The sequence below is a fragment of the Trichosurus vulpecula genome, chromosome 2 (assembly GCF_011100635.1).
Source record: "Trichosurus vulpecula isolate mTriVul1 chromosome 2, mTriVul1.pri, whole genome shotgun sequence".
Classification (NCBI taxonomy): Eukaryota; Metazoa; Chordata; class Mammalia; order Diprotodontia; family Phalangeridae; genus Trichosurus; species Trichosurus vulpecula.
The window spans coordinates 302938212-302949900 of record NC_050574.1 but is presented as its reverse complement, the minus strand read 5'-3'; the positions used below and the strand labels follow the sequence as shown (position 1 = coordinate 302949900).

Sequence of the window (11689 nt, the reverse complement as noted above, 5' to 3'; positions counted from 1 at the left end):
GTTAAGGTTCTTCTCCTTTCTGAATGCCAACTTTTTCATCTGCAAAATGAGGTGGTTGGATTAGATAATTTTATTCGATTTTTGCACTGAATATGGTGACTTTATTGATGGTATGAAATAGAGAACTCTGTGTATCTCCTCCCTACCACAGGGGTGCTTTAGGGCAAGGATGTGAATGGGGCACGGGATTCCCAGTACAGGAACATAGGTTTGGGACTCCTTTTTTGGTTGGGAATGAAGATCTACGGCTTTCTGCTTTAATCCTTGAAGGACATGTAGACCATGAGGTCTACTACACAGTTGCTATGACCGTACTCATTGTCATAACAGGAAATGAGCTTAACAAAATGGTCATTGAGGGCAATACCAGCGCTAGCATCAAAGACAGAAGAGTGGATGTCACTGTTAAAGTCATAGTTTACAACCTGATCCTCTGTGTAGTACAAGATACCTCTCAAGGGGCCCTCTGATACTTACTTCACCACTTTCTTGATTGTATCATATTCAACAGATTTCTCTATGTGGCAGGTCAGATCCAGATATACTGGGAGTAGGAACATGGAAGAGAGCTTCCCATTGAGCTCAGGTAGGACCTTGCCTACAGCTTTAGTAGGATCAGTGGAAGCAGGAATGATATTTTGGGCAGCACCACGCCCATCATGCCACAGCCTGCCAGAGGGGCAACCTATAGTCTTCTTGGTAGCAGTAATGGCATAAACTGTGGTCATGAGTATTTTGAATGACCTTGGCCAAAGGGGCCAAGCAGTTAGTAATGAAGGAGGTGTTACTGATGGTCTTAAGGAATTGTTCTATTTCTCCTGATTTACTCCCATCACAAACATTAGGGCATCAGCAGAACGGGCAGAGATAATGACTTCCATGGCTCCACCTTTCACATGAGCCCTGGCCTTTTCCATGGTGGTAAAAACACAAGTTGATTCTACAATATACTTGGCTCCAGCATCTTTTCATTTAATACTGGTAGGATCTGGCTCTTAGAAGATGGTAATGGTTTTTCCACTGATCACCAGCTCTCCATTCTCAGTCTTGACAATGTCCTTGAACTTGCCATGGGTGGAATCATATTGAAACATATAAACCGTATAGTTGTAGTCAATGAAGGGGTAGCTGATGACCACAATGTCTACTCCACAAGAGTCGCCAGGCACACAGTGCAGCCCAATCCTTTGATTCTGACCTTCACCATCTTGTTTCAGGGATGCTATTGCAGCAGTAGACCCTGACTCTGAGCTTGAGAGAACGGCTGAAAAGATTCAATGATTTTAAAGGTCTCTTCCAGAAATCCTATGGCATTCTAGTAAATATTGTTGCTTTAAAATTCTAAATTAATTTTTTCTCTGTCTTTGGGGAGACCCAATCTAAGAACTCACAGAGAGCATGGTGATTTTCAGATAGTTAGATTGTTATATATGACCCTTGTCAATCAACTAATCAAAAAATATTTCCCAAGTGTCTGCTGTGACAGGGGTGGGGAACATGCAGCCTTGAGGCCACATGTGGCCTTCTAGGTCCTTGCCTGTGGCCTTTTGACCAAGTCCAAGTTTTATAGAACAAATCCTTTTATTATGGGGATTTGTTCTGTGAAGTTTGGATTCAGTGAAAAGGCTGCACTTGAGGACCTAGAGGGCCATGTGTGGACTTGAGGGCACAGGTCCCTCGCCCTTAACTAGAACTGTGCTAGGTGCTGAGGTGATAAGAACTTAAAATCTAATGGAAAACTTATACATACAGAATGATTACAAAACAACACAAGATATAGGAGAAAGTTTGAATTGTCACTTTGTCACTTTCTAAATATATATATGAATTTGGGTAAATTACTCTTTGGACTGGATTTTTCTCATCTGTAAAATGAGGAAGTTAAATTAGATGACCTCTAAGTCTTCCTGGTATATGTTAATAATCAAATGCTACTAAGTGCTACGTTGCTACAGGCAAAATCTATAAGATTTCAGAGAAGGGAGAGAAAAATGGAAGTTGGGATATCAGGGAAGACTTCAAGACATTGGAAGGGACTTGAGCAAGGGATGGAAGGGAGCTTTAGAAAATGGATCAGTTGGGAAGGAGGGAAAGTAGTAATCTATATTATGCCAGAAATGGGTGAATGGGTGAGTAGAGGAAGGCAACTGGATGTGTGTCATTAATTAATAAAAATTTCTAAGGATTTAGATTAAGTGAAAACAGTGGTTCTTGGATCAAAGTGCTACTTTTCAATTAGAGTCAATAAAACTGAGAATGTATTTGTAACTTTTATCAAATACACATAGTCTGTACGCCAGACTCTCACCATCCCTAGTCTTTGGTGTTGATATTAATGCCTCATAACTAAGGAAGTACGTGAGGGGGTTTGGAGGGAGGAGTGTGGAGGTGTTTGGGGCGATAAGACCTGTCAGATGCCTGAGGGCTCAAGTCATCTCCTGAATGGTTATGCTGCTATATTTAGAAAACACAAATTTCATCAAAGACAGGATCCTAGTTGGAAAAGGACTTTGGGCCATTCATTTGGTAAGAGTTAGGGCTAGAATTCCAGCAAAATAGCTGAATGGCTGAACTGACACTTAACTCCCCTTCATCATCTCAGAATGGCAGGAAATCATCCAAATGAAGGAGGAGGAGAAAGAGGTTAACAAGAACAAGGGGAATGGCAATGAGAAGGAGAACAAGAACAGGAACAGCAGTAAGAAAAGTAGAGAAGTCTTAGTAAAAGGAATTAGTGCAATGGACTAAGACAAATTGAAGAGAGAGTTCCATTAAGGAAGGAATAATAATACTACATCACCAATAAGTAGAACCCACATAAGAAAGAATGGAATAAATAGAAGAAACTTCAGAGTGGTTTAAAAACTAAAAAAGCAATTGAAGGGAAGTGTTAAAATAGAAATTAGAGCGCTTAAAAATACAAAAAGCTAAGAAAATTGATTAGAGCAGGTTGTGGAGAACATTAACAAAGCATTAGATTTTGAAAAAAATACAAAGAACACAAAAATACAACTATGGAAGAAATATATTAGAGCAAAATCAGAAGAGAGCCATTTCACTCTGAAGCTCATAGATTGCACCACAATAGATCCCTGCGCAAGCTCCACTTAAAGGCCATGTTTTGGGCCCTCCTAGCTCAGAGTGAATGTCAGTGGTAACTGTTTCTCTTTTGACTAGCAACCCTGAGGGTCTTCCCCTCCCAGTTTGATTTTTTTTCTTTTTTCTAATTGTGATTCCATGGTCAAAACTCTGAGTAGCCGTATGTTTGGACCCCACGACTGCTCAGATGCAAAGGCTCTCTCGATCCAGTGTGTATCTAAAGTGTATATCAATATTGCTTTGGTTCAAACAGTCAGAGCCCGGTCTGTTGGTCTTCATGCTAATTTCTCTGCTTGTGTTTTCTCTATTTGGTAATTTCTTTGATATTCAGGGTGTTGACTTTTCCCCTGAACTAGTGAATGTAATTAAAAGAAGGATTGTTAACCCCTTTTTGTGCATTCTTTCCTAGAAAAGCAGATTTAAGAACCTGTGCTAACAGCCATCCTGGGTGTGCCAGTGTGGTTGCTGTTATGCAGTCTCAGAGGAGAGAAGAGGGTTTATTTGAGAATGTTGCAAAGGTAAAATTGATAGGATTTAGGAATAGATTGGATAGGGGTAGAGAGAGGGTGAAAGAGTGAATAGTAGAAGATGCCACCTAGGTAGCACTAGTAGCATAGTGTTACCCTTATTAGGAGTAGGAAAGTTAGAATCAGAGAAGGTTTGTGGAGAAAAGGTATAAATTTAGTTTTGGTCATGATCAGTTTAAGTCCAATAGGCAGTTACAAATATCAGTGAGGTCCCTTACTTGCTAAGGGCTGTGACTAGCAGGGATGAACCAGATGGGATTGGGAGTCTGATCCAATCAACACAGGATTTCCTGAACTGTATTGCTTGAGAGGACACCTTGAAAATTCCCAAAGGTCAGAATCAGCCAATAGGTTAAGAAAGAAAGCATTACGAGGAGCTCAGGGAGAGGCCCCACCAAAATAAAGCATATTGTAACAGATGACAAAAGAGATTTCAGAAAAACATTATTTCTTAAGAATGGAGGCTGATACTAGGGATTATACTAGAAACAAATCCAAAAATTGTCTCTGGGTTTGAATTATGATTAGATTCAAGCATCTGACTCTCTGTAGCACTATACATTCACTTCCATCAGCTGGAAATCTTTTGGGGCAGGGGTGGAGAACCTGTGGCCTTAAGACCACATGTAGCCTTATAGGTCCTTGGGTGCAGCCTTTTGACCAAGTCCAAGTTTTACAGAACAAATCTTTTTATAAAGAGGATTTGTTCTGTGAAGTTTGGATTCAGTCAAAGGGCTGCACTTGAAGACCTAGAGGGCCACATGTAGCCTCTAGACAACAGGTTCCCCACCCCTGTTTTGGGGGATGGACAGCAAAATGATAGAGAATTCAATGGCAGTGAAAAAAGAATGATGTCATATAAAAAGCACTAGATTTGGGGTCACAATCCTTGGGTTCAAATTCTAGGCTTGGTATTTGTTACCTGTGTGACCTTGAACAAATTACTTTACCTCTTAGTCCTTGGTATCCTTATTTGTAAGATTGGTGGGAGGTGTGTGTGTGGGGGGGGTGTGTGGACTAATTGACCTTTAAGATCTTTGAGCCTTAAACCTTAATGCTCAGTTCAAAGACTGGAATTCTATTTAAATTTGGATCCTGTGACTAGAAGGAAAGGATCAGATGGCTGCAGAAGTCTACAGATCTCTACAGAAGAAAAAGCAAGTGGAGCAGGTGAAGGGCAATAAGTTCATTTGTATTTGTGAACCAATGAAACCTGTGCATCATTTTGCATTTTGAATAATCTCTACAATATATTAAAATCCCTAATGTTGTATCTGTGTCTGAATGTAAAGAAATAATCCTCCTCTCCTTCCCAAAGAAATCATACCTATCATCCTGACTTTTTTTTGAAGATGAACACTCTTGAGATCTGGACCTTAGCAAGACCATTAGAAACAGGACTGTTGGCAGACCAAGACAAAGACAAAACAGGATACTGAATACGTGAGCTCTTGACTCCCTTTCCTGCTCAGGCTGATGTACTTCTAGTCAGGAGCGCTTGTTTAATTCCCAGGTTTGGATCAGCCTTGACCACCAGCTACTTTTCCAGGTTCAGCTGAATTTCCAGTCTTGCCTTAGCTTGAGCAACTTGCCCAGGGCTCTGTGGCTTGCTGCAGTTCTATGGTAGCAATTCCCCTGTGAGCCCAAAGGGAGAAGAGAGTTGGGAACAGAATGATATATCTGGAAATGTAAATTTATTTACTAATTCATCTACCCAGCATGCATGTATTAAACATCTACTGTATGTAGAGCACTGTGCTTGATATTGAGAGATATATAAGTATTAGATACAAGTTTATGTAAAATGATTTTGTCCTCATAGAGCTCATAGTCTAGTAGACTGGGCTAAGGCAAGGAATCAGGAGAGTTAAGGATGTGTTCAGAGTTGGAACTTTACTTGGGATGCAATACAGACCAATTGAAGATTTTTTTTGAGCAGAGGATTGACATAAAGATGAGTCTGCTAGTATGGTATGAAAGATGGACTGGAGAGGGCAGGGAGTGGAGGAAGAAAAACCTGTTAGGTGGCTATTGTGATGTAAATGCAGCTAGAGAGGTTTAGTAGAATCAAAGATTCAGAAAGAACATTATGGATAAAGGAAAGATTTGAGGTAAAGGACAAATCCTTGAGCTCAGCCTTTGATGGAGAAATTCACCCTTTTGTCCTCAGATAGTAACTAGGTCTCCCAAGAGGACTGAGCTTATGGTGGAGTACTGGACTTGGAACCAGAATGACCCGGATTCAAATTTTACCTCAAATCAAGTGAGATGATATTTGTAAATCATTTAGCACAGTGCCTGGCACATAGTAGGCTCTTGCTAACCCTAGATACTTATTATTCCCAGGAAGACCTGGGTTCAGATTTTGCCTTGGATAATGTTTGTAAAGCACTTAGCACAGTGCCTGGAACATAGTAGGCTCTTGCTAAATACTTGTTTCCTTCTTTATCCCCTTAGCCCTTGATACTGTGTGACCCTGTGGATTTAGCCTTTCTGGGTCTTAGTCTCCTTATCTGTAAAGTGGGGTAGTAAAACAATGACTTCGGAGGTTCCTTCTAGCTCTGAGTCTGTGATTCTGGACCTGTGCCATTTTATCACGTATATTATATATTCTGTCGTATTTTCCATATAAAAACTTCATTTGGCATTATTACCTTTACTAGGCAAGAAGGTCCGTGAGGGCACATTTCCTGCTTACAATGAGAATCATTTCCCCCTTCAGAAGCTGCCTGACTTGAAGCCTTGTGGGAAATAGAGTCCAGAGATACATGGGTTTTGCCTGGACATAGGTCCCTTACAAAATCCCAAGATTTTGGAGCTGGAACAAACCTCAGAGGTCAATTAGTCTAGGAGTTCTTAACCTGGGGGCCATAAACTTGTTTGAAAAAAATTGATAACTGTATTTCAATATACTAGGTCTCCATAACCCTATTTATTTTGTAAGAAGGGGTCATTAGGTTTTACCAGATTGTCAAAGGAGTTTATGACACAAGAAAGGATAAGAATCCTCACTTTAGATCCTCAAAGATGAGGAAAGAGAGAAGTCATTTGGATAAGGTCATACAACTAATAAGTGTCAGAGCAAGGACTTGGATCCATTAGGGCGAATAAGACAAAATCTTTGTATCCTGTGCTTTTAGCATAGAACAGGGGTGGGGAACCTGCAGCCTGGAGGGCACATGTGGCCCTCTAGGTCCTCGAATGCAGCCCTTTCACTGAATCCAAACTTCACAGAGCAAATCCCCTTAATAAAAGGATTTGTTCTGTAAAACTTGGACTCAGTCCAAAGGCTACACTGAAGGACCTAGAAGGCCACATGTGGCCTCAAAGACACAGGTTTCCCACCCCTGGAATAGTACCTTATACTTTGTAGATATTTAGTAAGTGCTGAATTAAATTGAATATAAACTTAGGTGGTATTTCCAAATGGGATAGGAACAAAGAACAGACAGTACCAGGACCTACCTTAACTAAAGGGAATAAAAATGCAAGATAAGTCAAGAGATTAAATCTTGTGCCGTTACTAATGGCAAAGGCTGATTCCCCAGCTAATCAATGAATTAGAAGAAGGAATCCTGATTGCGATTCCTTGGGGAGGAATATGAAGAGGTAGATAAGACCACTGGGGATAGAACTGGGGTGGGGGGAAGGGTAAGAATGTCTAAAGAAGACCAAGAAGTAAAAGCCAAAAGATGGAAAAGAGAAATAATTTTTTAAATAGGAAATATATTGAAGTGTATAGGGAAACATTTACATTAGTAATAGATCATATTTCTTTAACTCTCGCAGGTTACAGAGGGCTTTTGTCTCAACAGTTCTGTGAGGCAAGGTAGAGCATTCATTTTTTTAAATGAAGAAACTGAGGCTCAGAGAGGTAAAATTAGTAACCCACAGTTAGTAAACAAGAGCCAGATTCCAAACCCAGGTCCCTTGATTCCAAGTACAGAGATATTTCCATTACATCAGGTTTTTAAATCCCAAATTAAATTTTGCCAGAAAGACAATTTCAGAAAGTGAAACAGGGGCAAGGGCTGGCCTACCTGTTTGGAACTGAATTGTGCAAAGTGGGAGGAGGCAGTGGAGGAGAGGGAGGGAAAGCAGAGATGGGAGAATACAAAATTTAGGTACAGAATTTGAAACAAAAGTATAACCTTAGATGTCATGGAATCATGGAGCTGGAAGGGACCTTAAAACTAATTTAATGCAAAACAAAACATTTTTTGGATGTAGCCAAAGCAGGAATTTGTTTTTGCTTGACTATGCATAATTGTTACAAGGGCTTTCTTTCTCTCTCTTTTCTCTTTAATAATGAAGTGATGGGGGGCAGCTAGGTGGTGCCGTGAGTAGAGTATCAGCCCTGGAGTCAGGAGGACCTGAGTTCAAATCCAGCCTCAGACACTTGACACACTTACTAGCTGTGTGACCTTGGGCAAGTCATTTAACCCCAATTGCCCTGCCTTCCCCCCCTCAAAAAAATAATGGTGTAAGGGTGGGGGAAAGATTGTTGTTAATTAAGAAAATGAAAATTAAAAGATTTTTAAAGAAGCTAATGTGATCTAACCCTCCTCACTTTATAGAGGAAGCTGACAGAGGATGAAGCCCTCACTGACAGTGACAGAGCTTGTCAAAGAACCCAGGACTCCAGGTTCCCAATCCAGGACTTACTAATGTATTTTCTTCAAGAAGAGAATAAAATGCAGCCAAATTCCGATCAACTGTCATGAAAAATCTCTATCACAGAGAACTGATAAGGAAACACATCTTCTTCCACTTGGTACTAGCAGGGACTGTACATGTGACACACGGCATATATTCTGTCAGATGTGGCTGCTTGCTCCATTGGCTTTGCTTGCAGGTTTTTCTTTGTGAGAAGGAGTCTAACTCTTAAAGTTCCTGAGAATAGCAGCACCCCCCAGACCACGAGTCCCGGGCTCTTCTCTAATCACTTTGAATGTAAATATTCTCATGCTTTGCTGAGGGCCACAATGTCATCCTTTTTAGTGTACTGAAAATGAGACAATGTCTGTACATCACTTTGCAAACTTTAAAGCCTATATAAGTGTCGGTTATTATGACTATTATCATTATTCCTCACCAAAGCTAGAGCAGCGCTGAGTACAGAGCAGGCATTCTCTAAATTCTTGTTAAATTTAATTGGAATCTCTTTTTTTTTCTCTGTAAGGCCATAATAGTTTGATCGAGGGAATTTGGAAAATAGAGAAATTGAAAATCTAACCTTTAGATCCAAGCCACTTAAGATTGGGGCTTTCCTCTAAGTTATTACTGCTTGGAGGTTAGCTCCCAACTGCTCCCTAAGGGCAGGAATTTAGAAATCTATGAATCCTCAATTTAAAAAAAAATAATCTTTTAATTTGCTCTTTGAAACTAGAGCATAGTATGAGACCATAAAGAATGGGCTTGAAGATATTCACAGCAATACTTGTTTCAGGAGCAAACTTTAGACAAAGTGAATGCTCACTGATTGAAGAATGGTGAAACAAAGGGTGGAAGATGAATGTAAAGGAATACGAGTGTGCAACAGGAAATGGTAAATTTGGAGAAATATAATCTGTTGCAGAGTCAAGTAAGCAGAACCATGAAAACAATGAATACAATAACTACTGTCAGCAAATGAAATGAAAACCACAATAAGATGATGACTTAGTATCCTGCTTTCTTCAAAAGGCCTTTCCTTTGAAATTAACTCCCATTTGCATTTTGTAGATCCTGTATGTAAATACTTGTTTGCATGTTATTGTTGTCCCCAATAGAATGTAAACCCGGGGAGAGTAAGGACTGATTTTGCCTTTTTTTGTATCCTCAGCTCCTGGCACATAGTAAGAGCTTAATAAATGTTTGTTGATTAATTGAGTAACTGTAATGATACAGATTAGAACAACAGAAGAGATTGGATTGAAAGAACCTTCTTCTTCTAGAAGAGAGTAAGATCATTTCCCTCCCTCCTTTCATGAGGTATAGAAAATTGCAAATACAGTCTGAGACCATCCCTATGTCATTTGGTTTTACTGAACTCTTTTTTTTTTTTCATTACAAGGGAGGGCGTATCAATCAATAAATATTTATTGAACACCTACTAAGCGCCAGACACTGTGCTAAATGCTAGGGATACAAAAGAAGTAAAAGAGGGTCTTTGCCCTCAAGGAGCTTACAGTCTATTGGAAGAAGATAACATTCAAACAAATATATATGGAGCAAGCTATATACAGCTATACACAGGATAAATGGGGAATAATTCAAGGGGGAAGGCATTAGAATTAAGAGGGGTTGGAACAAGTCTTTCTGCAGAAGGTAGGATTTTAGTTGGGACTTGAAGGAAGTTGGGAAGGTCAATAGTTGAAGTGAAGGAGGGACAACTTTCCAGGCACCAGGGACAGCAATAGAAAGTGTTCATTGCCCAAGAGATGTAGTGTCTTGTCTGTTGAACAGCCGGGAGATGAGTGCCACTTGAGTGAAAAGTCCATTTCAGGGACAGAAATGTAAGAAGACTGGAAAGGTAGGAAGGAGCTAGGTTATGAAGGGTTTTGAATGCCAAATAAAATACTTTGTATTCGATCCTGGCAGCCATAGGGAGCCCTTGGAGTTTCTTGAGAAGGGAGGGTGTGTAGGACATGATTGGTACCTGCCGCTTTAGGAAAATCATGTTAGTCGCTTAATGAAGTATGTGAAGGTGTGGTATGTCTGGGGATCAGGAAAGGCATCAACAAAACTTCTTTGTTTAAAAAAAAATGGCTTGTTCTGCTGCTTTTTTGTTTCCTTGATTAGAACCCATTCAATCATTACCGTGAGATCTTGGTAAAGTCTTTGTAAACTGGAGAAAGTCCCAAGATTTGGTGCAGCCACCACTTGTGAGTAAACTAAAATGTTCCCGGCACTACGGTTTGGAACAGCAAAGGGTGGGGGAGGGAGAAAGGCTTTCAACTTGGGTAAGGGCTAAGAAGTGGGAACACAGAGACTTATTCAGTGATCTCCAGGGTATTGGAAGAAGGAGACCTCCTTGAACCTGGAAGAGACAGTTTGGTGATGCCGCATGGGGAGGTGGGCGATGGGGTTGGGTGAAGGAGGAGAGAATATCAGAACAGATCGATGCAATGATGCATCTGGACTCTAGAAGACTAACGGCGTGTAGTGGAAAGAGTGATGGATCCGGAGCCAGAGGATCTGGTTTCAAATCCTGGCTCTGTGATTTATTAATTGTGTGACCGGGGAAAAATCACTGAACTCCTCTGGGGCTCAGTTTAAAATGAGGAGGCTCGGGGCAGCTAGGTGGCACAGTGGATAGAGCACCAGGCTTGGAGTTAGGAAGACCTGAGTTCAAATCCAGTCTCAGACATTTACTAGCAGTGTGACCCTGGGCAAGTCACTTAACCCTGATTACCCTCCCCCTCTAAAAAGTAATAATAAAGTGAGGATGTGGGACTTAATGAACTCTGAGCTACCTTCGAGTTCTAAGACTATTGGTGCTTGATTAAGAGGCAGAAAGGCCTGAGACATTTACTATCTGTTAATCCTAAACAAGTCTCTTAGCCTCTCAGGCTCAGCTGCCGGGATAAAAAACAACCACAAAGGACTTTAAGTTTAATCTGCGTTATTAACGTTTTCTCTATCATGTTCGCAAGTCTAGACAGTAAACAAAACAATAAATCAAGCCTATTTGTAGTGTTTGCCAATTTCTGGGGGTGCAAATGCTCACACCAAAAATTAAACAAGTTTGAGCAGGCTGCAGCACAGGTCAGTTTTCTCATCTGTATAATGGAGATAGTAATGGTACTTATCTCACAGGGTTGTGGTGAAGATCAAATGAGATAATAAATGTAAAGTGCTCTGTAAACCTTAAAGCACTAGCTAAGTTTTAGTTATCATCATTATTGTTACTATTAATATTATTAAAAGAAGGAGGAGGAGGAGGAGAAAAAGAAGAGGAAGAAGGATGAAGATTGACTATCTACAGTCAATGAAAACTGACTACATCTTCTCCAGATGTGCCTGATCAGGGCAAAGGGCAGTAAGACCTGTATTTATATTTTCTAACCTGAGATTATCTG

General features: G+C 40.4%; 1 pseudogene; it reads right to left on the bottom strand.

Moving 5' to 3' along the window:
* Window positions 1–257: 257 nt before the first annotated feature.
* LOC118837062 overlaps window positions 258–11689 on the bottom strand; it is a 95032-nt pseudogene continuing 83600 nt past the window's right edge.